The sequence below is a fragment of the Macadamia integrifolia genome, chromosome 1, assembly GCF_013358625.1.
Source record: "Macadamia integrifolia cultivar HAES 741 chromosome 1, SCU_Mint_v3, whole genome shotgun sequence".
NCBI classification, from domain to species: Eukaryota; Viridiplantae; Streptophyta; class Magnoliopsida; order Proteales; family Proteaceae; genus Macadamia; species Macadamia integrifolia.
Window position 1 is genome coordinate 4,637,390 of NC_056557.1, and position 5,670 is coordinate 4,643,059.

The 5,670-nt window shown below is 39.8% G+C and overlaps 1 protein-coding gene across 1 annotated transcript in view; it reads left to right on the plus strand.

Annotated features, from left to right (window-relative positions):
* Window positions 1–5,670, plus strand: part of LOC122079709 (protein CUP-SHAPED COTYLEDON 3-like) — an 8,679-nt gene that overhangs the window by 92 nt on the left and 2,917 nt on the right. The gene's annotated exons all lie outside the window — the stretch shown is intronic.

Genomic DNA, 5,670 nt, shown 5'->3' on the forward strand with positions numbered 1-5,670 from the left:
AAAAAAAGGAAGAAGAAGAAGAGAACTGCAGCAGCGGGGGAAAAGAAAAGAAAAAGAAGAAGAAGAAGAGAAATGCAGCAGCAGGGAAAAAAAAAAGAAGAAGAAGATGGTGAAATTCGGTTTCAGCAAAGGAAGAAAAGAAAGAAAAGAAGAGGAAGAAGAAGAAGAATAACGAGCAGCTGCAGGTTTTGGTTGCAGCAGCAGGGGAGAAGAAGAGAAAAAGAAAAAGAAGATGAAGAAGAAGAGAACTGCAGCAGCAGGGAAAAATAAAAGAAGAAGAAGAAGAAGAAAAGGAGGAGAAGTTGAGTTCGGTGGCTGCCGGTTAGTGGCTGCAGCAGCAGGGAAGAAAAAAAGAAGAAGAAGATGGTGAAATTCGGTTCCAGCAAAGGAAGAAAAGAAAGAAAAGAAGAGGGAGAAGAAGAAGAAGTATAAGGAGTAGTTGCAAGTTTCGGTTGCAGCAGTAGGGAAGAAGAAGAGAAAAAGAAAAAGAAAAAGAAGAAGAAAAAGAAGGAGAAGAAAGAGGAGTTAGGGTGCGGCTGCAAGTTCGGTTGCAGCAGCAGAGAAGGAGAAGAAGAAGTCGAAGAAGAAGAAGAAGAAAGAGAAGAAAGGTGCGGCTGATTTGTTTGGAGAAGAAAAAGAATAGTAGAGATGGGAATTAGGTTAGGACTGAGATCCTAATCTAAGGGTCTAGATTAAAAGAACAAAAAACAATTTAAAGAAAAAATCTAAACCAAATTAATCTACTTAAGTAAACATGTTAAAAAAAAACCAATTAAACCTAATTAATCTAAAAGAATCAATTAAACCTAAATACCTTTAATTGGATCGGAATAAATCAATTCATATCTAATTAAACATATCTAATCAATTCATATCTAATTAAACCGTATTGAACCAAACTAAAACTAATTAAACATTATTAATCTGAATAAATCAATTATTAATAAATTAGAAATTAATAAATTAAAAATTAATAGATTAATTAAACTAATTCTAAATCGCTATTGGGAGAATAAATAAATACTTTAACCCGGCTTTAATCAAGAAACAAGGGGAGATAACCCTTGTGCTTCAAGCCCAAAATTGAACCGAACCGGACTAGGTCTCCCGACTCAAGGAAGAATTACACATTCAAAAATTTTCACTTGGAGGGATTCTTTATTTAGAGAGAGGGAATTAACAAAAACCTTCATGGGGCCATATTCCTTCTCTCAATTTTTTCTCCCCCCTCTTGGAAGGAAGGACTATTCTTATAGCCTTGAGACTTGGGACAATTCTTTCATATTTCCGATGTGGGACTAAAAAACTAGAGAGAATTGTCCAAAAATGCTTGCTTTTGGACAAAGGGGTTTGGGCGCCATGTGGCACCCTTTGATTGCTCGGAATAGAATCTGATACCAAACTTTAGAGTCAACTTTCGGGGGTCATATATTTTCAAACCATTTGTTGGAATTCGACGTGTAATATGTCGTTAGAAAGTTCAGTCCGAGCACTATCCAATGATGTGAGACACGATTGTAGTCTCGATCGGGAACCTTTACGAAAATTAACATAAAGTAGGGAACCGGATCATATAATGAAAGAGAGAATCGGGCGTCGATTCGCATAGTTCTCGCATCAAAGTGTAATGTCCGGCTTGAGGGGACAAACAACAATAATCCACAACATCAAATTCTAATTTTTGAAAACATTTTCTCTTGAAAGTTTATGGTCATTTTCTACTCTAAGTTTGAAAATTCTCCAAGTCTAAAATATCCAACATGTAATCCTTCATAGTGTCATCATTGCCGGGGGTGACAAAATTCGGTGTCTACAGTATAATGAACAGTGAACACCTAAATCCATGAAACCACATGTTTTGACCATAGTGCAAAACTAAGATACATCTCACCCTCCTTTACAATTGTCACCATCATTTTCCTGCCAGGAGAGAAAATAATTGAAATCGCCACAACACATCCATTTCCCCTGCCGGCTCTGACTAATGTGCATTAAGGAGTCCCAAACTTGTCGACGAAGGTCGCATACCGGATCCCCATATACGAAAGTGAGGAAAAATTCTGCATGATTACTAGAGCTAACATGGCAATCTATAAATCTTGAATTCCCATTCAGCATTGTTATGTCAACTTGCTCATTCCATAAAATAGCTAAACCTCCTGCAGTGCCTATTGAGGGTATGGAAAAACAATTCTTCATTCTCAATTTCTTCAAAAAACCCCTAATTTTAATTTCAGAACTCTGTCTCCATCAGAAAGAAGATATCCAGTTTATCTTCTTTAGAGAGATTTAGTAGAGCACGAACTGTCAGAGGTCTCCCCAATCCCTTACAGTTCCAGCTGATAACTTTCATGACTCCCCATGGGCCTGTTCTCCCCCAGCCTCCATGGGGCAAATCGATAAAAATCCACTTCATTATAATCAACCTCCATCTGCTATTCCTGCCCAGGCATAGTGGCATTCCGCGGCCTTTTAGATTTGCTCTTACGAAGAGCAGGTTCAAATGTGCTTCAGAGCAGAATTGGTTTAAGGACATGGAATGATAGAGAAGGGTAGACGTGTTGCTTGTTTTTAGGAACATGATGTTGCTTAAAATTAAATGCATTTATGTTATCCTTTCTCCGCAACAAATTTGTTCGAAAGTGTAGTTGCCTAAGAAACCAGAACACCGTATCGACTCCAAGTGACTATTAAATTAGCACATGCAAATAAATTAAGCAACCCTGTATCTTCACCGTCGGATAGAATCTCACCAGATCTAATACGAGGCAACTCCAATTTTGATTTTTGAAAAATTCAGAATACAAATAAAATAGAACACGTGTTGTTATCTCAAATCACTGATCTCGCGACTCAACCTTCTCTTGACCCCTTCTTTTATCATTACGAAATCCTCTACGACCACAACTCTTGGCGGGGGCTGGCGGAGGCTATCTCCAATGGCGACACTTGGCCGATGCCACATGTACAGTGGATCATTAAGGTGCCAGTTTGAAATCTTGGTTTTGCAAATGAACCGGTTCAGGCTCTCCTCCACGACCCAAAAGACGCCGCCGCTCACATCCTGAAAACCCTAGCACTCGATCTGCAAGGCCACAAATCCTCTGCCCTCAGGTCACTTGACATTGTTCTCTCCCCTCCAACAGTTGAGACTCGAAGTCGAAGCCGAAGCCAATAAGGTATACCAGGAGGCCATCAAGATCCAACCCGGTTCGTCCGCCGCCCGTGAGGGTTGGGATCGTATCGAATCGCGGTAACGAATTAAAGCCTGAAGGAGTGGGACGTAAAAACCAAAGGAACTCAAGAAGATCCAACACCTGGAAATTAAAGGAAAAAAGAGGAAAAAAGTTCAAATTTTCGTTTTATTAGTAAAGTCTTTCTTCCAAATCAATGACGTTGGAACTGAAGGAAGAGGATTATAATTTATAAATGGCTTCGTTAAGTGGTTTCCTGTTATTATTTAAACCAGAGATTGTTAATTATCAAAAGGGGGACAAATTAGGTGTTCCTTCTATTTTGCTTTGCAAGAAAGTTGAACTGAAAATAATGGTTTGAATTTGGTGATTGCATTATAGCTGTGAAACGATTTCGTTCATGGTTCACCAGCTACGACTAATGAAGAGGGTAAGGAGGGAGAAGAAGAAGAAAAAGAAGAGGGAAATAGAGGGATCGATCATAGGTTTTGGGGGTTTTTCCTTTGTTCGAACAGAAGAGGGTAAGGAGGGAGAAGAAGAAGAAGATGTGAAACGGAGATAGGGTTTGAATTTCTCTACGTTTTGGGGTTTTGGTCGATGATGAACCGGTTTATTTCTAAAATCAAAATTTCAGACCACCACCTTAACGATCCACCGTACACGTGGCCGATGCCACGTATCACCATCACAGATAACCTCCCCCAGCCTCCGCCAAGAGTTGTGGTCGTAGAGGTTTGCAGCGTCCGCGGAAAGCCACGAAAGGTTTTAGAACTTCCAACGTGGACAGAAACAAATCCATAGTAACATCTGAGAGCGAGAAGCACAAGAGTTCGTTAGCGTATCTTAAGCCATCCGTCTTTATAAAAAAATAAAAAAAATAAAAAATTATATATATAACAATTCTTGATTTTCCTTCACTACCTGACGGAGAGGATGAGGGCGGAATAACTAACGGCGAGCAAGGAAGGAAGGGGGTTTTGTGAGAGAGAAAGAAGTAGGAAGAAGTTGGCGGTTACTATTTACTCTACCAATGTCTGTTTGGAGTCGAAGAGAAGCTCCAACGTCATTTGACTCGCTTGACTCGTCGGGAAAGCCACGAAAGGTTCTAGAACTTCCAACGTGGACAAAAACGAAGCCATAGAAGCATCCCATCTGGGATCTACTAACTATCTAGATTATGGAGCGTGGAAGCACAAGAGTTGGTTACCGTATCCTAAGCACAAATCTGGCCCAGCCCACGTGGCTCTTTGGCACATTTCCTGGCTTATATATATATATATATATATTCACTCTACCTACCCCTCCAAACCCTTATTTCTTTATAGCTCTCTTTCTCTGAATCTTTCTGTTTCTCGTTTCTTTCTGATATCTTGTTTACAGTGCCGATTGATTTCAGTCCCAAACCCTCTCTCTGCAAGGTACAATTTTTAGTTACCCATTACTACAATTATCTTTTGTTTTCTAAAACTAATTTACAAGCATTTTTTGCATTTTCCGTCGAGGTTTTGGTTATAATTTGTGACGTTTTGCCTTCTGTCGCCGATCGAAGCACAGTAATACAAGATCAATCTGTAGCATTGTTTAATCCCCATAGAAGGTAAGCTTTTCTTGTTCCCTTGTAATTTCACCATGGCTAAGCGACCACTGTTACCTTCAGACTGTAACAGTGGCCCAGCCCACGTGGCTCAGCCCTAGCGTAGATATATATATATATATATATATCGAGAGAGAGAGAGAGAGAGAGAGAGAATGTGTGTGTAACTGACCGTCCAGAAACAATTCTTGATTTTCCTTCACTACCTGACGGAGGGAGAGGATGAGGGAGGAATAACTAACGGCGAGCAAGGAAGGAAGGGGGTTTTGTGAGAGAGAAAGAAGTAGGAAGAAGCTGGCGGTTACTATTAACTATACCCACCAATGTCTGTTTGGAGTCGAAGAGAAGCTCCAACGTCATTTGACTGATCGGAAAGCCACGAAAGGTTCTAGAACTTCCAAAAACGAAGCCACAGTAGCATCCCATCTGGGATCTGGGATGGACAACATCTATCAATCTATCTATCTAGACTCTAGAGCCAGAAACACAAGAGTTAGTTACCGTACCTTAAGGCTTAAGCACAAATCATCTTTTCTTTCAATCTTTTCCTGCCTTATATATATTCACTCTACGTACCCCTCCAAACCTTTATTTTCTTTATAGCTCTCTTTCTCTGAATCTCTCTGTTTCCCGTTTCTTTCTGATATCTTGTTTACAGTGCCGATTGATTTCAGTCCCAAACCCTCTCTCTCTCTCTCTCTCTCTCTCTCTCTCTCTCTCTCTCTCGCTGCAAGGTACAATTTTTAGTTACCCATTACTACAATTATCTTTTGTTTTCTAAAACTAATTTACAGTGAAGCTAATTAATGGAGATTTAAACCAATGTTTATGATTTTCTTTGCCTTTTATCGGAATTCTTTCTTCTTCATGCCTTTTCTTTAC